We start from the raw sequence: 26,196 nt of genomic DNA on the forward strand, positions 1-26,196 counted from the left end.
ACACAAAGCTGGCTATAATTGATAGGGCAGGAATTGAACAAGCAATCCATAGGTTGTCCAGGGATACTATGGAAAGAGTGCCCCATCAAGAACTTGCAATTGTCAATATAGCAAATCATCAGGGAAATGAAAATAAAAACAACGAGATACCACCTCACACCAATAAGAATGGCTAGAATCAAAAAGACAAGAAGTAACAAGTGTTGGTGAGGATGTGGAGAAAAGGGAACCCTCATGGACTGTTGGTGGGAATGTAAATTGGTGCAATTACTATGGAAAATAGTATGGAGGTTCTTCAAAAAACTAAAAATAGAAATACCATATGATCCAGTAATTGCACTACTGGTTACTTACCCAAAGAAAAAGAAAGCTAATTCAAAAAGATATATGCATCCTTATGCTTACAGTCGCATTATTTATAATAGCCAAGTTATGGAAACTACCTAAGTTTCCACTGATAGATGAATGGATAAAGAAGATGTGATAAATATATGTGTGGGATATGGGGTGTGTGGGATGCCAGAAACAAGCGAAGGGATTAAGAGGTACAAACTTCCAGTTATAAAATAAGTAAGTCATGAGGATGAAATGTAAAACATAGGGAGTACAGTCAATAATATTATAATAATGTTGCATGGTGACAGATGGTGACTATACTTATTGTGGTGGGCACTGAGTAATGTTTATAACTGTCAAATCACTGTTGTACACCTGAAACTTAAATAACATTGTATGTCAACTATACTTCAATAATTTAACAAAGTAATATAAAAAATGTGTTGTAACTATAAAGCAAAATACAAAACCATTATAAAAAATTTGGAATTTGTGAACAAGATGATTAAGCCCATGACAGTAAGGATGGGAACTTGAAAGAATGTCATAGAAAAAGTCTAGAGAGGCCAGGGGCAGCAGTTGGGAGGGATTACATGCAAACTAAAGTTATGAGGGAGCAGAAACTGTGGGTAAGCAAATAAATGGTCCTATGGTAACTGGTCTCCAAAAATGGCCCTTCCAGTCAACCCCAATATCAACTTGGTATTCATGTTTCATTGTAGTCTTTTCCTTTTGAATCTGGCCTGACCCTATAACCAGTCACATATGGTGAAAGTGAGAGAGTGCAGTTTCCAAGGATAGGCCACAAGAAGCCTTGCAGCTTCCACCTAGGTCTCTTGGAATGCTGGCTCTTGAAATGGTCTCTCTTAGAAACCCAGATGCCATGCAAAGAGAAATCCAAGCCACATGGGGAGGCCACATGTAGTTCCTCTGGGCAACAGCCTCAGCTGAACTGCCAGCAGCAGCCAGAATCAAGTGCCAGCCATCTGAGAGAGACATTTTAGAAGTCCAGCCCAGTTGAGCCTTTAGATCATTTTATCTCCAGCGGCCATCTGATTGCAACTACATGAAACACCTCAGGTGAGAAATATAGAGTGTAGTCAATTCACAGAACTATGAAAAATAATGATGAGTGTTAAGTCACTAAGTTTCAGAGTGGCTTGGGCTGCAATAGATAACCAGAGCGGGTCCACAGGAAAGGAAGGAGATGGACAGAGAGAAGTATAGTTTCCAAGAGAAGTGTCAGTTCCCGGGACTGCTGTGGTGTCCAAGATTTCTAGCCCTTAACAGAACCATTCTATCTTCAAAATACTTCTTTCATTTGAAGCAACTTGAGGAGATCTCTTTTCCTTAAAATCTAATTAATCAAACAAATTAAAATCCAAATAGAAGGAGACTGAAATATATACGTGGTGATAGTGTAGGTCAGAGATCTCCAGAAGCTAGTCCACAGATAAATACTTGCACTAATAGGGTTCTCACCACTCTGCAATGTAATGAGAAATATAAAGACAATGTAGGAATTTTTGTTCATGAACCTTAATTTATTCATGTTGACGAAGGCAAACAGATATACTCAGAGTCTGAAATGTGAAGCAGGATAGAATCAAATGCCTACTTCCCAAGCATTCATCATCAAATTCTTGGTTGTTAAGAAATGGCAACAGAGGTGCCTGGGTGGCTTAGTCGTTAAACATCTGCCTCAGCTCAGGTCGTGATCCCAGGGTCCTGGGATCGAGCCCCACATCGGGTTCCCTCAGTGGGGAGCCTGCTTCTCCCTCTCCCACTCCCCCTGCTTGTGTTCCCTCTCTCGCTGTCTCTCTCTCTGTCAAATAAATAATTAAAATCTTTAAAATAAAATAAAATAAAATAAAATAAAATAAAATAAAATAAAATAAAAAAGAAATGGCAACATTGATGACTCTCCTTGATCCCTCTCCCTCTATCTCTCTGCTTTTCCTCACAAGCCCCAGGACTGAAAAGGTTAGGAATTGCTTTTACCTCCCTTTCCTGTTTTCCCTTAGGGAAAGGTGGTTCCTCCCACTACCTCTTTGTCATGTCCTTCTGCCTCCCTACCCCAGACTTATGGCTGAGCATCAATGCAGATAGTATAAAAGGGACCATCAGAAGTACAAACATTTGGGAAATGGGGAGGATACATAGCTTTTATCAGCCTCAATAAAGCAGCCCCCAGTTAAGGCAGGTAGTAAAAAATTATTTCCCAATGCCCTTGGTCTTGCTCTAAACTCTGCTTCTTAACCTATATTTGAGTAAAAATATGTAAATAAATAAAATCTTTTCAACAAGATGCCCTTTCCTCTCTAGCCCCCCCTGTGCCTCATGTAAATGATCATAACTCAGTTTAATGACAGCTGCTATGAGCCATGTTACTCTTCTACAGGATGAAAGGAAAGCCCTTCCACAGGCTCTACCTTACCCAAGGTTACAGTGGGTGAGAAGGGACCAGGGCACATGGCATTGCCTACCAGCCTTCTCCTTAGGTAGGAGATCAAAGACTGGGCAGAGAGCCCAGTGATCCTAATTTGCATTGTGAAGTCACCTGTCCAACTCTGCTCCAGAGGCAAAGAGATCAAAGCTGGGAGGGTAGCTGGGGCAGGGAGGAAATAAAATACTGATTTAATGAGATGCATGATACTTCTCCTCCATCCACCTTTTCAGTAATGCAAGTGGGGCCAGGAAGTGACAGTTATTCATGCTCCTTCCATGAGCTCACATTATGGCTTCCATTTGCCCTGCCAGATGGGTCCCATACAGCTTTGCCCAGAAAAGGAAAAACAGGAGGGAAAGGAAGACTGAGAAATATAGTACAATCAGACAGTTTCCCAAGAACCCCTACCACCTCTGCAGAGATGTTCTGTAAGGAGGTAGGTTTTGAATTCTTTCAGTCCCAGCTCAAAAATAATTATATGCAGAAGCTCAAAATCTAAAACAGATAAAAGAGCATCTGCTGTCCTTAAAAAGAGGTGAGGAGAGAAGGTTTACTCTGGTGCCCCATCCCTCTCCCTAGTCACTGAAGAAGCCACAGAGGACAAATGGAAAATGACTGTTCCAACTTTGGGCATTTTTATTGCTGAAATGCTCTGAAGTTCACCATACTTGAGCTGGGCTTTGATGAAATGGGGTGGGGGTGGGGGGTATATGAGAGTAAGAAGGGATGTCAAGCTTGGTGGCAAGCTGAGATATTAGAGCAGCATATAAAACTCAGGGAATGAACGTATTTTCTGTCTGGGAAGGCAACAGGGGCAGGAGACATATTGATTGTAAGGTCCTCAGGGAATTCTCCATCTGAAACTCCTGCTGAAGATGACGTCATTAACCCTCATCAGAGGCCAGGCCCCAGGGAGCTGTGGCTCACCACAGAAGCAGCTCCAGTTTCTGGGTAAGAGAAGCCAAGGCCTCTTTGGCCCTAGCTGCAAGAGTGTGGGCGGGCGAGGGAAGATTTAAGGATTAAGTGGTGAAAATGTTAAGTGAACATGGGCTCCTTATTCATTGTCTGGATCTTAAAATCTTTCAGCTTATTTACTGCAATACCCAAGAAGAACAGCTTATGTATTTGTTCCTCATTTTTCTAAAAGTATAATAAAAAAGAAAGCTGACCCTTCTCCCTATGACAGGTACCCTTGGTGCAATTTGCAATCTAGTCTCCCCACTTGCCTAAATATCCTATCCTTTTACATTTTTGTCTTGCACATGCTCATTGCACCTCTTCCCAGATGGTCTTTCCATCTTCTCTATGGCAAATACAGACACCAATAGCAATCAATTTTGGAGTTTTGGGTTTAAATTCTGACTCTTCTACTTATTGTTTATGCGACTTTGGACAAGTCATTGAAACTCGCTGAGTCTCAGCTTCTCTATTTATGAAATAGGGTAAAGATGAAAAGAGATAAAAGATATGCAACTAGCTCTCTGCCAAGCACATAGCATGTGCTTGTGGAGGGTTATTATGCCCCTGGCAAACTACAACTGCATTCCTCAATATGTAGCTCTGATGAAAGAAGCCCTGAGAACCTCCAGTGACTGGGATTCACTTCTTCCCTAGCAAGGCTCTGAATTGCTGACAGAATGTTGCTACTATATTGCATCAAAACTTATTTCCACCAGCACATGAGTACCTCCACTTCAAGTCAAGGCAAATGCTTTGCGTGGGTCACTGAGGATTCACTGCTCCAATGTGCCTGATTCCCCTGCTGATGGAGTCACAGCAGAGCAGAAATTCACATGGATCCAAGTAGAGGAAGAGAGAGTCTCCTCTGTCCCTGTCTCTGGATCCCACAAATCCTATCTCCACTAATGCAGCAGCCAGTGATTTTCAAGCCCAGTTATTCTTAACACCTTTCATCTGGGTTCAAATGTCCTTTCTTTGCCAAGAACCCACCCAAAGCATCTGGAGCTCTGAATGTAAAGCAGTTTTCTTGGATGGTAGAATCTCACTAAGTAGGGTGGGAAGAAAGACATCTTGAAAGACAATAAAAATTATCTGTAATCCAGACATGCTGTGGTCTTATACTTTCAGGGGCCTCAGGATGACTGGGTAGAAAAGTTCAGTGGGCAGGAAAGGGAAGGTAAGGGAAGTGAAATCTGCAACATTCAGACCATCTGTCCCCAAACTCAAGTTCAGCAAGGAGAAGAGTTGGAACCTCCATGGTATGAAGTCAGGCAAAGAAAGAGATTTAGTATGAGATGACTCTGCACGTATTTCTCAATCAAAGGAATTTTCTTGACTACTGCTGCTACTGAGAGCCTCCTACCATCAAAACACCTGGTCCATACAAAGACACCATTCATTCATTCACATATATATACTGCAAGTCTAGAATCCTCTGGGCACTGTTCCAAGTCCTAGAGATACAGTTAAGAAAACAGATGACAGGGGCACCTGGGTGGCTCAGTTGGTTAAGTGTCCAACTATTGATTTCAGCTCTGGTCATGATCTCAGGGTTGTGAGATCTAGGTCAGCGGGGAGCCTCTTAAGATTCTCTCCCTCCCTCCTTCTGTCCCTCCTCCAGCCCACCTCCCCCTGCCCCCCCAATCTCATGCTCTTTCTCTCTAAAAGAAAACAGACAACAAGTCCTGCCTTTGGAAACTTACATTATAGTGAAGCATTCTTTGCACAATACCACAATGAGATTCAAGGTCAGGATTCAATCCAATGACTCTAGAGGCTGGATGGATAGCAGCCATGAACAGAGTGATGTAGTTATAAGACAACAGGGAGTGGTGGGGACTGTGGAGACTAGAGATCTCATACTCCATCTAAAGGAGAAAGGTCCTACTTGGTTTCAGACAATTGTTTCCGCACAACAATTCAGGTTCATTGCTTTCAGATCTGGTTTGTCAGTAGAAGCCAGAGACATAGATTTCCATGAAATTTTCCGATTTTTAAAACCAGAAAAATAAAACTAAATTTATCTGATGGCTAGGTCCTGTCTGAAAGACATCTGCTCGTGACTCCTGCTCTTGATGTCCAGTGCAGACAGTTGGGAATGGAGGAGTGGAATTAATCAACTCTAAAACCTGGAGTCAGGAAGACATGGTTTCAAACTAGCTTCATCATTTGCCACTAATGTAGTAAGGTTACTTTTTAAAAGCAGATTTATTTTAGAATATCTCCCAACAATATTAGATGCAAATCATGTTCAAAAGCTGTGTGAGAAAGTTTAAAGTGCTAAGCAGATTCCATCAGTGTTCAAAATTCAATGAAAATCATTAGCAAGAAAAAAGAAAATTTGAAGAATGCTATAAATTAGCTTTACCACAGTAAAGTCTTTGAAATACTAAAACTTTCTATAATAATATTTACAGTGTTGGTAAAAGGAACAAACATTGAAAAAGTGCCATCAGAAGTTAACATTATCTACTGTGCAATTAAGCAGAGCATTTTTCATGGTGAACAAAGGCTGTAACCAGATTGTGAGCAGTGCATGTCACTGCAGTTCTGCTGACTGCAAACCATGTATCTACCATAATAAGACAAGTATTTAGAAAACTTACACATCTAAGCAATAAATCATTATCAATATAGTTTCAACTATGCTACAAAAAAATAAAAATAAAAATAAAAAATAAGTAAAAGCAGATTACTTAAGCTCCTTGAGTTTCAGTTTCACCATCCATAAAACAGGGAAATACAAATCAAAACCACAATGAGATACCAGCTTACACCAGAATGGCTAAAATTAACAAGGCAGGAAACAACAAATGTTGGTGAGAATGTGGAGAAAGGGGAACCCTCTTACACTGTTGGTGGGAATGCAATCTGGTATAGCCACTCTCTGGAAAACAGTATGGAGGGTCCTCAAGAAGTTAAAAATAGAGCTACCCTATGACCCAGAAATTGCACTACTATGTATTTACCCCAAAGATACAGATGCAGTGAGAAGAAGGGGCACATGTACCCCAATGTTCATAGTGGCAGTGTCCACAATAGCCAAACTGTGGAAGGAGCTGAGATGTCCTTCAATAGATGAATGGATAAAGAAGATGTAGTTCATACATACATTGGAATATTACTTAGCCATCAGAAAGGAAGAATACCTACCATTTACATTGGCATGGATGGAACTGGAGGGTATTTATCATATGGTTTCACTCATATGTGTAACATAAGGAATAGCACAGAAGACCATTGGGGAAGGAAGGGAAAACTGAAGGGGAAGAAATCAGAGAGGGAGAAAAACCACGAGAGACTCTTGACTCTGGGAAACAAACTGAGGATTTCAGAAGGGGGGAATGGGGGGATGGGGTTGCCGGGTGATGGGTATTAAGGAGGGCACATGTTCTGATGAGCACTGGGTGTTATACACAACTTATGAATCATTGAACACTACATCAAAAACTACTGATGTACTATATGTTGGCTAACTGAACATAATTTAAAAAAAGAAAATACCATAAAAAAATAAAATTTTTATACATAAATTTTGATATGCTCAAATAATGTATGTGAGCATAGGACAGTGCACACTAGTGAGTGTACCACCTAGTGTGAGAAATAGAGCATCGTTACATGAGCCCACTTTGGAATTCTTTTTTTTTTTAATTTAATTTTATTATGTTAGTCACAATATGAATACAAATATGTCACACATTGAATACAAATGTGTATGTTAGTCACATCATTAGTTTTTTTTTTATTTTATTTTATTCTGTTACGTTAATCACCATACATTACATCATTAGTTTTTGATGTAGTGTTCCATGATTCATTGTTTGCGTGTAACACCCAGTGCTCCATTCAATACGTGCCCTCTTTAATACCCATCACCAGGCTAACCCATCCTCTCAATCCCCTCCCCTCTAGAACCCTCAGTTTGTTTCTCAGAGTCCATATTCTCTCATGGTTCGTCTCCCCCTCCTATTTCCCCCCTTCATTTTTCCTTTCCTACTCTTTTTTTTTTTAACATATAATGTATTATTTGTTTCAGAAGTACAAGTCTGTGATTCAACATCATTAGTTTTTGATGTAGTGATCCACGATTCATTGTTTTCGTATAACACCCAGTGCTCCATGCAGTATGTGCCCTCTTTAATACCCATCACCGGGCTAACCCATCCCCCCACCCCCTTCCCCTCTAAAACCCTCAGTTTGTTTCTCAGAGTCCATAGTCTCTCATGGTTCGTCTCTCCCTCCGATTTCTCCCCCTTCATTTTTCCCTTCCTTCTCCTAATGAAATATTACTCAACCATCAGAAAGGATGAATACCCAACTTTTACATCAACATGGATGGGACTGGAGGAGATTATGCTAAGTGAAATAAGTCAAGCAGAGAAAGTCAATTATCATATGGTTTCACTTATTTGTGGAACATAAGGAATAGCATGGAGGACATTAGGAGAAGGAATGGAATTCTTTTTGATAACAGAAGAAGGTAGCAAAGTCTTATTGTATAAAAAGAGAAAGTGTTAGTTACTGGGTCTTCCCTTGCTTTTCTCTTTTAGGTTTATCATATGTTGCTTCAAAAATAAATTATAAAAATTGTGAAAAAAAAAACCCTAAGTTTTAGTGCTTTTTAAAAACAAAGGTTTATTTCTCATTCATGCAAAGAATCCAGTGAGGGCTGGTTGGGAGTTTGCTCTGCATCTCCTCCCTCAGACACTCAGGCAGATAGTGTCTCCACTATCCAGAATGTTTCTGGTTGCAGTGATAGGAGAAAAACAGTGATTTTCACACTGTCTCATAAATTTCCACCTAAAGATGTCAATTCCACTTGCCTTTCAGTGACCAAAGCAAGTCACACAGCCACTTCTAACTTTAAGGCAGTAGAGAAGTATAATTGGACATTATGCCTGGAAGGTGAAAAGGAAAATATTTGTGACCAGCCCTAGTAGCTACCATACAATGTTAGCAAGACTTAGGTGAGATAGACATTCACTGGCATCTTGGTAGCACTGCAAATTAGCACAGATTCTCTAGAAAGCAAGTTGAAAATGTGTATTGAAGGTCTAAAGGGAAGTTCATTCTCCTCTTCAAATAACCTTCCCTTAGTAGAAGTAGAAACCCAGACAAAGATTATGAACAAATGTGTATGTTGAAGTACTACATATACAAACAAAAAAACAAAAAACCAGAATGTCCAATAGCAAGGCAACAGTTAAATAAATCAAAGTATAGCCATATGATGGAAAATCCTCTAGCATTCAAAAATGTTGCTTTTGGAGTGTTTAGTGACATAGGAAAATGCTCACAAGTTAAGTAAAGGATAAAAAATTGTACCATACAAATTAATACAAAAATAAAGTACCAAGAAGAAAGACAAAGGAACTAAATATTAATGATGGATATCTCTAAATAAATGTTATTGTCTTCTTTGTTTTTCTGTATTTCTTTAATTCTCTATACAGTTGAGTTAGTATTTTTTTCATAATCAGGAAAAAATATTATTAAGAACGTATGTAAGGATACTCATTACAGCAATTTTTATAATTGCAGAAATTGAAAACATCTAAACTCCATCAACAGAATGTTGGTTAAATGAATTATAGTTCAGTTAAATAATAGATTATGATGAAGCACTTAAAAATTAATATCTATTTGATCTGCTATGGAACATTCATTACGATATATTAAGAAAAAAAGCAAGGTGCATAAAAGGTATAGTATACTTCCATTTGTATAAACATGCACATACAAACACACATTTCTGAAAAGAATGTACAAAAAATGGTAAGCATTGTTGCCGTTGGGTGGGGAAAGCTAGGAGAGTAGAGACCTGATATATAGCCATGGGGGGTGTGGAGGGAAACTTTCAACTCTTAGTCCTTTACCTTATTTGATTTTTAAAAAATTGTGTGTGTGCTTTATCTTGAGTTATAGTTTACAAACAAATAATAAACAAATGAATAAATCAGATACTGACTCTGACAGACACATCATAACTACTGGTCACCTTCTTTGCCCTTTTGCTGTCTTTAGAACATTTCACTAAATGCCTCAGTCCTAGGCTGGGCCAAAGCTATGGTTTAACAAGGCTTAGGATTGAGAATGGATTTCATTGATCTGTCTGCCATTCTGAGCATGAATAACAGAGGTTTCCCCAAGGAGGCTGGACTCAGGCATAGGGAACATGAGTCATCCTTTCACTGGGGCTACAGGCATCTTGCACCCTTCCAAGGGACCACCTGCTAAAAACACAAAGACCTCCACTTGTCTGATATTGAACACTTCCTACCAACAGCTGAAATCTTGAACCCAGGGCTTTGTTTCTGCTCAGGGCTATTTAACTCTTGGGAGTTACTTATATCTATGGATATTGAGCTGCACCAATCATTGTAAATAATCTCAGGGTCAACTTTTCTGAAGAAAGAGCCTCCAATGCTGATGCAGCAAACTTACTCTCAGCTTCCCAGAGCAAGGCATTTCTAATTCCTTGTCCCAGGACAAGACTGGTAAGAGAATAGTCAAATGCAGAGGAGAGTTTGCTCCTAAACATTATTCTGAAATTGGGCTCTACTGTTCTCCAAGTTTCTGCCACACAGGCCTTCTCTCAGTACCTCCAGCAGCATATGTTCTGTCTTTCCCATCTTTGCTGGAAATGGTCTGTGACAAATGTTCTTATTCATGAGGTAAATCCCTTATCTAGGCGCTAGGGATAGAGCAGTGAACAGAACTGAAGAACCATCTCTACTCCTTTGGAGTTTACATTCAGGTAGACACACATATAATAAATAAAATTGAAAAAGGAAAATAAACAGTATGACACAAATGCTATGGAGTTAAATAAAGCAAGATGTGGATAGGGATTTCCGGAGAGAGGCCTCACTCCAAAGGTGAAGCTTGAGTGAAGATCTGAAGGCAACACAGGAGGGAGCCATGTGAATATCAGGGGAAACATGCCTCATGGGAATTGGCTGAGTTCTACGCCTAGGTCAGAAGGTAAAGGTAGACAGTCAACCAAGATGCAGAAATAATATTTTAAAATTTCTACAATGAAATGCTTTAAAATTTATTTCTAAGATCTGAACAGTTATAAGAGAATTTAAATGTCCAACAGTAAGACCATGAAATGGATTATGATCTAGTCCTTAACAACTACGGATTTGGAAGAATATTTAATAAGGTGGGAAAACACATTCAAACTAACATGTCCAGTGAAAAAAGTAGAAGGCGAAATTATATTCGTTTGTCTTGACTTATGATAAACTAGCTTACCACCCCAAACAGTGCTTGGTATATGGTAGATACATAATAAACACTAGCAAATACCTATTGTTAAGTTAATTGTTGAATTTAACGATGGTGGGGAAAAAACTAGAAGATACATCAAATCATTAATGGTGGTTGGCCCTCAGTGATGGAATTCTTCATGATTTTCCATGGTTTCCAAAGTTTCTACATTGAGAAAAAGTATTACTTACTTTTTAAAAGGACTTGAACACATAGTATTGCATCTGAACCCCTCTGCCATGGACACATTTGGCTGCACTTGCCCTGGTATCAGTGGCTACAAAAAGCCAAAGATTTCTTCATCTAGCCTGAAGTTTCTACCATCAGGAACCTTCTTAGAGAAGGTTATTATTATCTAAGAACTTCCATTCATCAAATGTATATTTTGGGGCCAGAAAATGTGCTATTCTTTTTATATTAGGTGTTCTCAGCTTTGGCTGCACATTGGTATTACCTAGAAGCTGCACTGCAAACAAATTAAGTTATAATTTTGGAGGTGAGGTCAAGGCATCAGTATTTTTTAAAGCTCTGCAGATGATTCCAATATGCAGCCAGAGTTGAAAACAACTGTTTTATGTATGTCTTATTTTATTTTCTAAGTATTTCAATCCCCAATGTATAGAGGAGGAACTGAGGTTCAAAGAGGTGAAGGTAAGTTTGCCCAAGGGCGTATGTTAGGAAGAGGGAAAGCAGGTGACTTAACTGCAGAGCTGATGGAAATCACTGGCCTGATATTTTTACTTGAGGTAGCTGATATGCAGAGAGGGAACTGGAAGGACTTATCCCAAGGCAAAGGCAGGTTCCTTGTGAGTCAGTACCAAAACAGAGGTTTCTATACCCTGCTTGGGACTCTTCCAACTACTCCTTGCTGCTGAGACAGGGAGGATAACAGAGTGCGTGCGTACACACACACACACACACACACACACACACACACACACACTTGTGACTGTGAGTTTCACCTCTGCCTAAGTAAGGTTCCATAAGAATTCCAGGTCTAGTTCTATCTAGTCCTACCAGCATGAGACAGGGGCTTCCTTCTCATGCCAAGGCATAGCCTCTAGGAGTGCAGAGTCCTTTCAAGGATGCTCAGAATCCTGGGCCATTAAATGAGGGCTGTCTGCATGGCGTGGTTGGATGGGGGCAGAGCTAAGTCTTAAGCCCAGACAATTGTTGATTGTTGGGAACCATCTGGCCAATGGTTGGTCATCCTCACTGGTTGACAGTGACAAAGAGAAATGGATGCTATCTTAGCTGCCATCTGGCTCTGTGATAAATGGAGTCTGCTGTGTTCATCAGTCTCACATTGTTGACTCCCCTTCCTTTCTTCTCAACGCAACTGCTTTTTTCTAGTTATAAGGTGGGACAACTATCTTGCAGGTATCCATTGGAGTTCTCCTTCTGTCTCACATTTTGGAAATTGATAGTATGAGTTGTGGACTTTGTATCTTGGTTCTATAGTGGATGACTCATGCCTTGTATCAAGGACAGAGTGGAGTGGGGACAGGCCTTCTTCAGGGTCATACTTATCTCATCCTATTGACTCAAGGTACAAAGCAAGCATGGAGAGGAAACCAAGATGACTGATAAAGCAATGCCTTCCTGTGACAAGGACAACAGGCTGAGCACCTCAATGTAGGCTTTAAAATGCTTCTTTTACCCCTGGGTCAATGTATGTGAAAGTGAACTGAGTATTATTAATATTACTGAAGCTATTATCTTGGCTTTAGGCTACCTATATTAAAGCTTAAAAGAAATCTCCTGGCCTGAGCCTGGCCCTCTAACAATTGATTTCCTTTTTGGCAGGCCAAAAAATTCCCTTGGAGGGCTGCATAAACCACCAAGTACTCTGAGCCGGATGGAACATACTGGCACAAATACAAAAGGTCACCTGGGATTCGGCCGACCTGGTGAATGCCAATGAGCTGGAGCTCCTGGAACTTCAGCTTATGCATATCTGGCAACTGACTTCACCATCGGGCCCAGGCCTCTGCCTCTGTAGCCCATGCTGACCTGAGGATAAAGGGTTTGCCCCACTGAGGGACCCCTTCAGGATTGCTGACACAGGAACTTATTTTTCCAGGGTTCTCAACCTGCTTAAAGCTCTGGCCAGGACCTTTTGCAAGCTAGGTTTTTTGTTTTTTTTTTCCCTGCTTGTAACCATTTACAGATTGGGTTTTCCCCTCCCTAACATGAGGAAACACAATAACAGGGAGTCTTATGAAATTGCAGAATCATGTAACACAGTTCCCTGTGCTCCTTCTACAGGCACACCCTCTCAGCTCCATGCAGGAGCCCAATTCCTCATTGTTCCACGGGTGTTTTGCCCAGAAGTGAGATTCAAAGAAATTGGAACATAAAGATTCACACATCAACAGGTCTATAAAATACCCTGAGCATCTCATTGGAATGGGAGGCCCAACACCCCCTAAATACTAACTTCTCTATCCCAATCCCATTGCATTGGTCTATGTCAGTTGAGAATTCAGTCTTCTACTAAAACACACACCTTCCTGGGAAAGGTTCTGCTCCTGATTACATATCAGCCTCTCTTTAGGAATCTGTAGCATGCACAGGGACTTCCTGCACTCAAATCCAGGTTCCAGCACTTACTAATTAGGTGAACTTGGGCTGTTCTTGAATTTCCCCAAGCCTTGGTATACCCATCAGTAAAATGGAAGTTATAATAGTATCTATTGGGTTTCTGTGGATTAATCAAGCCAATCCATGTAAAGTGCTTAGAATAGTGCCTGCCACATAGTTAGTGTTCAATAAATGCACTTATTTTATTCCCTAAAAGTAGGGTTTGATCAAGAGAGGCACTTGGGCAGAACTTGACCTTTCTGGGGAAAAGGGATCACAAAGAGGGTGGAAAAGGACATGGAAAAAGAAAAGCTGTGGATACTGAAATAGAAATACCATCTTGAAATTATGTTCTTGGTATCTCTTGCAGACATGTGCACAGACCCAGGTAGAGATGGAGACATAGAGATTGGGGCCCCAGCATGAGTGGGATACAGTTAAGGGATGTGTGAGTAGCAAAAAACAACACTTTGCAGCTTTGAGGGGTTAAATTTGCATTAAAATTATAAACATAATGAATGATTCTGTAGAAAATTTAAAAGAATACAAAGGTAAAAAATTTCAATCAATATTTCTACTATCCACTGACCATTTTGATATATTTCATTCCAATCTTTTTTCCCAGGCAGAACTTATATAACTAATATACATTTGTCCTACTCTATATCCAATTTTAACAATATTGGGATCATATTTTAAACTACTTTTTCCCTACTTACTATAGCTTGAGCACATTCCTCTCATTAAATATGGCTTTTAATGTCTACATTATATTCCATCATATGGATTCATTTATCCAATTCACTATAAACATTTATGCTATTTCTGTTTTTTTATTATTATAAATCATAGAGCAATGAGCATCCATGCACATAAATCTTTATGTGCATGTCTAGTAACTTCCTCAGGATAAATTCCTAGAAGTGAAATTAACAGATGAAGAGTTATACTCATTTTGAAGTACCTTGATACATACTGCCCTCTTTCTTGCTATGAATGTGCACACACAGGAATGGCACAGTTATAATTCAAGCATACTTTCTTCCTCCCTCTACTTTCTTCCTTTGGCTAAATATCTCTCATCTTCGCATACTCAGTCCAAGCATCACCCTTCCCAGGAAGCCTTTCCCAACCTTTCCAGATGTTTAGATGCCCCTTTTCTATACTTTTATAGCCCTAGCTCTTCACTCTAATATAGTATTTAGTATACTAGACTGTACTTGCTGATTTACCTCTATGTCTACCTGGCTAGACTAGAAACACCTTAAGGGTAAAGTAATTTCTATAATCCTGGCACCTGGCACATAATAAATTGATAGGAGTCAATGCAAAGCAAGCACCTGAGTAGGCTGGGGCTCTGCAGGGCTATATGTGGTGCATTTCTCTGCTCACAAAGTCCTCCTCCATCATCACCTCTTTAGGTAATATGCTCCAGGTAATGTGTTCTATTGACCTCCAAGCCAATGAAAATGCTGACCCAGGGACTATTACTATACCTCCCATGAAAGGCTGATTTATACACAAGATCTAGGGAAAATAACCTACAAGACTTGTCTAATAGAAGCCAAGACTCTTACCAATCATGATCTTTGGTCAGAGGTATCAGGACAAAAGGTCCCTGAAAAGCCCACAGAAGGCAATTAATAAGATCACCAATTCTTAAGCTTGAAAGGAAACTACCTTGGATTACAGTTCAGTGTATCAAGGCCTAGAGACGTATGGATAATAAGACTTACATGGTACATTGTTCTAAGGACTAAAAGAACAACAAATGTTAAGTCCTAGTAACTGGCATGTAATATTTCCTCAACAAATGGGATTCATTCATTCATTCATTTATCCAGCTAATATTTACTGAATGCCTCTTATATGCTGTTATGATTGAACTGTGTCCTCCCAAAATCTACATTAGTTGAAGCCCTAGCCCCCCGACCTTTGGAAATAGAGCCATTAAGGAGGTAATAAGGTTAAATGAGGTCATAAGGGTGGAGAACTAATCTGATAGGACTTGTGTCCTTGTAAGAAGAGGAAGAGACACCAAAGCACTCTCTCTCTCTACACACACAAAGGAAAGGCCCTCTGAGGATGCAGCAAGAAGGCAGCCATCTACAAGCCAAGAAGAGAGGCCTCACTAGAAATCAACACTGATAACACCTTCGTCTTGGACTTCGAGCCTCCAGAACTTGAGAAAATTAATTCTGTTTAAGCCACCCAGTCTGTGGTATCTTGTTATGGCAGTCCAAGCTGACTAATAAATGTGCCATGGTCCAACAGTTAATATGTGATAGTGCTCACGTGCAGTGTAACTTGTGCTGGGAAACTATTTTTAGTATATGTGCTGCCGAAGCGAGCACTGTGCTGGGAAACTAAAACACCTGGGATAAAAGGCATTATCCTATTGATCAGTAAAGGGTCTCTGTTTTCTCATTATTCAAGGATGCTTCCCTGCTCCCAGTTAGAAAGCCATCTAATCATTACATTCTATAAGTTGTCACCTCTTCAAGACCACTACTCAGTTCTATGACCTGCACAGAAATGTTAGAAAAGACAGCTTGCTGTCTCAGAAAGAGTGAGCAACTTCTGAGTCACACAGAGCCAAGTCTGAATCTGAAATCTGTCACTTACTAGATCTGAGACTGTGGAAAAGTTACTTCACTTCTTTGAGTCTTAGTTTCCTCATCTGTAGAATGGGTTACTTCGTGGTAAACAGAATAATAGCTTCCCAGATGTGTCCACACTCTAATCCCCAGAACTTGTGAATATGTTACCTTATATGGCAAAAGGAACTTTGCAAATGTCATTAAGAATAAGGACCTTGGACTCTGAGAAACAAACTGAGGGTTTGAGAGGGGAGGCGGGTGGGGGGATGGGTTAGCCTGGTAATAGGTATTAAGGAGGGCACGTACTGAATGGAGCACTGGGTGTTATACGCAAACAATGAATCATGGAACACTACATCAAAAATTAATGATGTAATGTATGGTGATTAACATAACATAATAATAAAAAAAAAAGTGAAGAACATTTCCTGGTTGCTGTTTGACACAATGTGGCAATGGAAGTATGCCAGAGATATAGCATGAGAGGGATTTGACTTACTGTTGCTGGCTCTGAAGATGGAGGAAGGTGCCACAAGCCAAGGAATGCAGGTCATCCCTAGAAACTGGAAAAGGCAAGGAAACAGATTCTCCCCTAGAGCTTCCAAAAAGTAATGTATCTCTGCTGACACTTTGATTTTAGCCCAGTGAGACCCATGTTGTACTTCTGACCTATAGAACTTAGTTGTATTGTTTTAGCTACTAAGTATGTGGTACTTTGTTATAGCCACTGTAGGAAAATCATACAACTTTATACAATTGTTAAAACTTTTAAAAGAGAGTATCTGTTTGTCACCTAGGAGACCCACTAAATAGGCTCATTCACAGTCCTTTAAAGGAGAACAGATCATTATTGAAAAGAAATGCTATTTATATTTAAATGTCTCATAATAAGGGAAGCAAAGGAATCAACAAACAAGAGTCCCTTAATTACAAGTGATCAATGTATGCTTGCATCTATTCTCCACCCATCTTTTCTTAGCATTTGACTGAATCAGCAGCAGCTAGCTGACACAAGTTCATCTCCCAATGGCCAACCAAGGAAGAGCCTGGCTGACAGTCAGTCCCAAATAGCCCCCACCTCTTGTCTGGTAACACATCTTCTCTCTCCACCCTACAGAAGGCAGGCTCCATAATGGACATTTTATGCCTTATGCTGAGGTATACACATGGACCACTCACACCCTGGAGTTCAAATTGTGTTGCTGCCATTTCCTAGTTGTGTGACCTTGGGCAAGTATCACACCTCTTTGAGTCCTAGATTTCTCTTTTGATAATTAAGGGTAACTTCTGCTTTATATGGTTGGTCAGAGCAGGAAAAGAAATATGTTTTCAAATTGCTTAATATAGTGCCTGTCACACTGACGTTGCCAATAAATGAGCTAATTTATCCAAAAATATAAAAGGAGCACTCAAAAATAAATAAATATGTATGTATATAAATGCATCAGAAATGTATACTACTTGCATAAATAGAAATATATTGTTATACATAAGTATACACACACACACACACACACACACACACACCAAATAAGACCTAGGGCTTGTCCTCAAATCTTCCACAGTCCAGTGGGGACAAGACAGGTAAAACAGGTAATGATAAGATAATGTAATCAGTGCTAAAACAGGAGGTAATATCTGGTACTATGGGTTCAAAGGGGAGAGGCAACTAATCCAGTTTATGTGAACAAGGAAAGCTTCTAGGTGAAGTCACTTCTAAAATGAATCCTGGGGTGCCTGGGTTGCTCAGTCAGTTAAGCATCCGACTCTTGATTTCAGCTCAGATCATGATCTCAAGGTCATGAGGTCAAGCCCTGTGTTGGGCTCCAAACCCAGTGCTTAAGATTCTCTCTCTCCCTCTCCTTCACCCCTCCCAAAATATAAAATAAAATAAAATAAAATAAAATAAAATAAAATAAAATAGGGGCGCCTGGGTGGTTCAGTCGTTGGGCGTCTGCCTTCGGCTCAGGTCATGATCCCAGGGTCCTGGGATCGAGTCCCGTGTCGGGCTCCTTGTTCAGCGGGAAGCCTGCTTCTCCCTCTCCCACTCCCCCTGCTTGTGTTCCCTCTCTCGCTGTGTCTCTCTCTGTCAAATAAATAAATAAAATTTAAAAATAAATAAATAAATAAAATAAAATAAAATAAAATAAAATAAAATAAATAAAATAAAATGAATCCTTCAGGATTAACATGAATTGGGTAGGTAAAAGATAGAGGAAGTGAATATGATATGCAGGTTGATAGCAAGTACAAGCCTAATGCAAAGAAGAACACACAAAAAAATCAAGAAATGAACATAATTTAATATAACAGAGTTGGAAAGGAGAGGAAGCGTAGAGAAATAGCTTATTGATGTAATCATCATGTATGGGTGTGTCAGACAAGAGGTATCTTTGCATTAATACCCAGCCTATTTCTCTCCCCAGCCTACTAAGGAAAATTCTAATTGCCACTCAACCCTGTCCTGAAACTTAATGGGAAGACTGGGGTAATCAATGAAGTAGAGAAGGGCTGAGATAGGGAGAGAATAATTTACCAGAAGAGATGAGAACCTAAGGGGAGAGAAAGATTGGTGATGAGGGGTGGAAGTCTTCCAGCTTTTGTATTTTCTTAAAGCAGCTGTAGTAAAGATTTAAATTATTTTCAATTTTTCCAACTATTAGTTATTTGAATTTGATTCTATGCCAAAAGTGGACTTCTTGGAGTCTAGTTTTATATAGCTTATACATCTATGGATACATCTGAACCTTTTCCAGACAGACTATTTTATTTATTGTTCCTTCAAAATACTTCTCTCTCACCATTTACTTATGCCATTTGCCCTGCCTGGAATGCTTTCTGTACTTCTCTAAATCCCTCCTATTCTTTAAGGCTGGTCTTATACTCCACATGCTCCCTCAAAGCTGTCTCAGCACAATGAAATGCCCCTTCAATTACTTTAATGTATTTGTTGTCTGAATTGTAGAAATTAGTGCTTATTGTCCAGAAAATCTTCACAAAAACATCAAAGAAAAATATAGAAAAAATACATGACCCTTTAAGACCATTGTCCGAAAGGAAGAAGTACTTACATGCAATCCCTTCCAGTCATTAATTATGGGTATAGATGATCTATAATATTACAGTCATGCTAGAAATTTTGATTTTATCCATTTTTTGAAGTATGCTTGTATTTATTTTTTTAAGTTTTTAACTCTAGTTAGATAATATACAGTGTTATCTGGTATCAGATATACAATATAGTAATTCCACACTTCCATACTCACCACAACAAATGCACTCCTTAATGCCCATCACCTATTTGACCCATTCCCCCCACCCACCTCACCTCTGGTAACTATCAGTTCTTTATAATTAAGAATCTGTTTCTTGACCTCTCTCTCTTTTTCCCTTTGCTCGTTTATTTTGTTTCTTAAATTTCACACATGAGTGAAATTATATGGTATTTGTCTTTCTCTGACTGACTTATTTCACTTAGCAGAATACACTCTAGCTCCATCCATGTTGTTGCAAATGGCAAGATTTCATTCTTTTTTATGGCTGAATAATATTCCATTATTTATTAATAGTTCCATTATTATTCCAAACTCCATACTGTTTTCCACAATGGCTGCACCAGTTTGCATTTTGACCAATAATGAAGCAGGAGAAAGAATCCCATTTATAAGAAAATAATCCCATTTATAATTGCACCCAAAATAACAAGATACATAGGAATAAACCTAACCAAAGAGGTGAAAGACTTGTACTCTGAAAACTATAAAACACTGATGAAAGAAATTGAAGATAATACAAATAAATGAAGACAAAACAGTATGGAGTTTCCTCAAAAAGTTAAAAATAGAACTAGCTATGGTCTAGCAATCACACTACTAGGTATTTCCCCAAAGAATACAAAAGTACTAATGCAGAGGGACATATTATGCACCTTAAAATTTATAACAGCATTATCTACAATAGCCAAATTATGGAAACAGCCCAATTGTCCATCAACTGATGAATGGGTAAAGAAGATATGGTGTGTATATATAGTGGAATATTATTCAGCCATAAAAAAGAATGAAATCTTCCCATTTGCAACAATATGGATGTAGCTAGAGAGTATTATGCTAAGCAAAATAAGTCTGTCAAAGAAAGACAAATACCATATAATTTCACTCATGTGTGGAATTTAAGAAACAAAACAAATGAGCAAACAGAAAAAATAAGAGAAAGAGAGAGGCAAACCAAGAAACAGACTCTTAACTATAGAGAACAAACTGATGGTCACCATAAGGGAGGTGTGTGGAGAGATAGGCTAAATAGGTGATGGGGATTAAGGAGTGCACTTGCTGGGATGAGCACAGGGTGATGTATAGAAGTGTTGAATTACTATATTGTACACCTGAAACTAATATTATACCATATGTTAACTAACTGGAATTTAAATAAAAACTTAAAAGAAAAAAAAAAGAAATAGACATTCCATACTCATAAATTGGAAGAACAAATATTGTTAAAATGTCTATACTACCCAAAGCAATCTACATATTTAATGCAATCCCTGTCATAATACCAACAACATTTTTCACAGAACTAGAACAAAGAATCCTAAAATTTGTATGGAACCCTAAAAGACCCCGAATAGGCAAAGCAATCTTGAAAAAGAAAAGCAAAGCTGGAGGCATCACAATTCTGGACTTTAAGTTATATTACAAAGCTACAGTGATCTAAACAGTATGATACTGGCACAAGAACAGAAACAGAGATCAATGGAACAGAAGAGAAAATCCAGAAATAAACCCACAATTGTATGGTCAATTAATCTTCAGCAAAGCAGGCAAGAATGCCAATGGGAAAAAGAATGTCTCTTCAACAAATGGTGTTGTGAAAACTGGGCAGCAACATGCAAAAGAAAGAAACTAGACCACTTTCTTACACTGTACACAAAATAAATTCTAAATTCTAAATATGAGACCTGAAACCATAAAAATCCTAGAAGAGAACACAGGCAGTAATTTCTTTGACATCAGTAGTAGCAACTTCTTTCTAGATATATCTCCTGAGGCAAAGGAAACAAAAGCAAAAATAAATTATCAGGACTACTTAAAAATAAGCCTCTGCAGAGTAAAAGGAACAATCAACAAAACTAAAAAGCAACCTATAGAATGGAAGGAGATATTTGCAAATGACATATCCGATAAAGGGTTAGTATCCAAAATATATAAAGAACTTATAAAACTCAACACTCAACAAACAAATAATTCAGTTAAGAAATGGGCAGAAAACATGAATAGGCATTTCTCCAAAGAAGACATCCAGATGGCCAACAGACACATGAAAAGATGCTCATCATCACTTATCATCAGGGAAATGCAAATCAAAACTACAATGAGATATCACCTCACACCTGTCAGAATGGCTAAAATCAACAACAGAAGAAACAATAGGTGTTGGTAAGGATGTGGAGAAAAAGGAACACTCATGCACTGTTGGTGGGAATGCAAATTGATTTCATCTTTTAACTTTTTACTTTACAATGTTAGTGACCTTTTTATGTCTAGAGTGCATGTCCCCTCTACCTTTCTGGCTTTTATATAACATGGCATATTATAAGGTTGTAATCTTAAGTTTGTAGTAGAGAGCAGTGTCTCAAATAGAGAAGATGCTCAATAAATGTTAATTCTTCCCTTGAACAGCTCCAAGTTCCCTAAAGAAGGGATGTATCATTTTTTTTTTTTTGATCTTTAAAATCTCAACAACTTAACAAAGGCCACAAACTCAAACATCTCTAGGAGCCAAGCAGATTTTGTAAATTAATAAAACAGGCTTGGGTAGAATGACATGGACAGGTTCAGTACATTGCAGTGGTTTTACCAGCTTGTAAGAGCCAATTGTTATACTGTGAAGACTTATTTTTTTTTAAAGATTTTATTTATTTATTTGACAGAGAGAGACACAGCGAGAGAGGGAAAACAAGCAGGGGGAGTGGGAGAGGGGGAAGCAGGCTTCCCACCGAGCAGGGAGCACAATGCGGGGCTCAATCCCAGGACCCTGGGATCATGACCTGAGCCGAAGGCAGATGCTTAACGACTGAGCCACCCAGGCGCCCCCACTGTGAAGACTTTTGTGAGCCAGTTTAAACAAAGCTTTTATTAACTTAACTACTACATAAATTATATTAAAAAACAAAGGTAGGGGCACCTGGGTGGCTCAGTCGTTAAGCGTCTGCCTTGGCTCAGGTCATGATCCCAGGGTCCTGGGATTGAGCCCTGCATTGTGCTCCCTGCTCGGCGGGAAGCCTGCTTCTCCCTCTCCCACTCCCCCTGCTTGTGTTCCCTCTCTGTGTCTCTCTCTGTCAAATAAATAAATAAAATCTTTAAAAAAGGGTAATAAATACTCAAAATTCATCACTTCCTATTTATTTTAATAAGAGTTGCTTTATCTATTTTTTTAAAAAATGTTTATTTATTTTGGAGAGAGGGAGAGCATGCGGCAGAGAAAGAATCTCAAGCAGACTCTCCACTGAGTGTGGAGCCTGACTTGGGGCTCAATCCCACAACCCTGAGATCCTGACCTGAGCCAAAATCAAGAGTCAGATGCTTAACTGACTGAGTTACCCAGGTGCCCCGATCTTTGTTTTTGAGGTTGTGTCTATTGTATTTGTATGATGGAAATGCTATACTGTGTGTTCCTGTGCATCTCTTTCCAATTCCAATTTCCAATTCCAATTTCCAACTGGTAATGTCAAGTTAGTTGGGTGAAATTGGCTACGATGGGAGTTTAGACATCACAGAAATTGGCTAATGCTACAAAACAGGGTTTGGCTTATTCTTTGTTGATTTGATGGGCTGAAGAGAGTGATCGCAAAAATGTCATTAATGATGATAAAAGTCCAAACTGTGTTATGTTTACAGTCATTACATGACGAATAGCATAAAAATTGAGGAAATGGTCTTCTAGTATTCAAAACTAGTATGTGATTCAGCAAAGAAGTCATTTGTTTTATTGAAGAACAGTGAAGTTCTTTAATGCTAGGTAAAATACAGGATGTCCAGTTAAATTTATTTGCTTACTTTTTTTTTAGTAATCTCTACACCCAACGTGGGGCTTGAACTCACAACACCAAGATCAAGAGTCACATGGTCTTCTGACTGAGCCAGCCAGGGGCACCAGTTAAATTTACATTTAAATCGGTAAGAATACTTTTAGCATAAGTGTATCTCAACTATTGTTCAGATCATACTTATACTAAAATTTTATTTGTTGTTTATTGGAAATTCAAATTTAACTGAGCCTTCTTTATTTTTGTTTGTCAAATCTGGCAACCCTAGACATATATCTTCATTGTTTCAGCTTACATGTTTACATAGATAAAAATATCAACAAATATTCATGTTGGTACTGTACTTGTTTGTCAGCTGCAACTATAGGTTGGCTATGGATAAGATAGTTCAGTGAAAATCAATGAAATAATCCTATGAGAATCAACCAGCTATATGAAATTTATAATAAAGAATACTGTATATTTTATAATTTACAAATTTTATGCTATACATCCTTTACAACAGTAAAATTTATAAGCACACATATCTACACACACACACTTTATTAATTTTTGAAGAACCGGTCATTAAATATTCATCAACAAACCACTGAGATACTGAGATGGTAATAAACTATCCCTTGAGAATGCATACAAATTCATTTTACAAACACCGTCCTTCTAAATAAAACGTCATCCTACCCTCCTCTAACTGCCATTTTGCTATGTCAGACCTACGACAGGTCAAGGTCAGGACCCACATGAACAATAACATTAGAGTTTACATTTTTGAGAAATCAATCATCTCCAAAGCAAATAAATGCAAACAACTGGAATAATTTCTCTCCCTGTGTAAAGGCTAAGTTTAAAAAAGAATGAAGGAAAATAAAGAAGCTGAGAAAAAGAGAGATAAACAACTACTGGATCAAGAGAGCAGAATTCAAGAGATAAGTGATACCATAAGACGAAACAATATTAGAATAACTGGGATCCCAGAAGAAGAAGAAAGAGAGAGGGGCAGAAGGTATATTGGAGCAAATTATAGCAGAGAACTTCCCTAATCTGGGGATGGAAACAGGCATCAAAATTCAGGAGGCACAGAGAGCCCCCCTCAAAATCAATAAAAATAGGTCAACACCCCGACATCTAATAGTAAAACTTACAAGTCTCAGAGATAAAGAGAAAATCCTGAAAGCAGCTCGGGAGAAGAGATCTGTAACTTACAATAGTAGAAACATTAGATTGGCAGCAGACCTATCCACAGAGACATGGCAGGTCAGAAAGGACTGGCATGATATCTTCAGAGCACTAAATGAGAAAAATATGCGGCCAAGAATACTATATCCAGCTAGGCTGTCATTGAAAATTGAAGGAGAGATAAAAAAACTTCCAGGACAAACAAAAACTAAAAGAATTTGCAAACACGAAACCAGCCCTACAAGAAATATTGAAAGGGGTCCTCTAAGCAAAGAGAGAGCCTAAAAGTAACATAGGCCAGAAAGGAACACAGACAATATGCAGTAACAGTCACCTTACAGGCAATACAGTGGCACAAAATTCATATCTTTCAATAGTTACCCCGAATGTAAATGGGCAAAATGCCACAATCAAAAGATACAGGCTATGAGATTGGATTAAAAAACAAGACCCATCGATATGCTGTCTGCAAGAGACTCATTTTAGACCCAAAGACACCCCCAGATTGAAAGTGAGGGGGTGGAAAAACATTTACCATGCTAATGGACACCAAAAGAAAGCTGGGGTGGCAATCCTTATATCAGACAAATTAGATTTTAAACCAAAGACTATAATAAGAGATGAGGAAGGACACTATATCCTACTTAAAGCGTCTATCCAACAAGAAGATCTAACACTTCTAAATTTCTATGCCCCTAACATGGGAGCAGCCAATTATATAAGCCAATTAATAACAAAAGCAAAGAAACACGTCAACAATACAATAACAGTGGGGGACTTTAACACCCCCCTCACTGAAATGGACAGATAATCTAAGCAAAAGATCAACAAGGAAATAAAGACTTTAAATGACACACTGGACCAAATGGACTTCACAGATATATCAGAACATTCCATCCCAAAGCAACAGAATACACATTCTTCTCTAGTGCCCATGAAACATTCTCCAGAATAGATCACATCCTAGGTCACAAATCAGGTCTCAACCGATACCAAAAGATTGGGATCATTCCTGCATATTTTCAGACCACAGTGCTTTGAAACTAGAACTCAATCACAAGAGGAAAGTTGGAAGGACCTCAGATACCTGGAGGCTAAAGAGCATCCTACTAAAGAATGAATGGGTCAAACAGGAAATTAAAGAAAAATTTTAAAAATTCATGGAAATCAATGAAAATGAAAACACAAGTGTTCAAAATCTTTGGGATGCAGCAAAGGTGATCCTAAAAGGAAAGTATATAGCAATACAAGCCTTTCTCAAGAAACAAGAAAGGTCTCAAGTACACAACCTAACCCTACACCTAAAGGAGCTGGAGAAAGAACAGCAAATAAAGCCTAAACCCAGCAGGAGAAGAGAAATAATAAAAATCAGAGCAGAAATCAATGAAACAGACACTAAAAAAAACAGTAGAACAGATCAACGAAACTAGGAGCTGGTTCTTTCAAAGAATTAATAAGATTGATAAACCCCTGGACAGACTTATCAAAAAGAAAAGAGAAAGGACCCAAATAAATAAAATCATGAATGAAAGAGGAGAGATCACAAACAACACCAAAGAAATACAAACAATTATAAGAACATATTATGAGCAAATATATGCCAGCAAATTAGATAACCTGGAAGTAATGGATGCATTCCTAGAGATGTATCAACTACCAAAACTGAACCAGGAAGAAATAGAAAACCTGAACAGACCTATAACCACTAAGGAAATTGAAGCAGTCATCAAAAATCTCCCAAGAAACAAGAGCCCAGGGCCAGATGGCTT

The sequence above is a fragment of the Halichoerus grypus genome, chromosome 2 (genome assembly GCF_964656455.1).
Source record: "Halichoerus grypus chromosome 2, mHalGry1.hap1.1, whole genome shotgun sequence".
Taxonomy (NCBI): Eukaryota; Metazoa; Chordata; class Mammalia; order Carnivora; family Phocidae; genus Halichoerus; species Halichoerus grypus.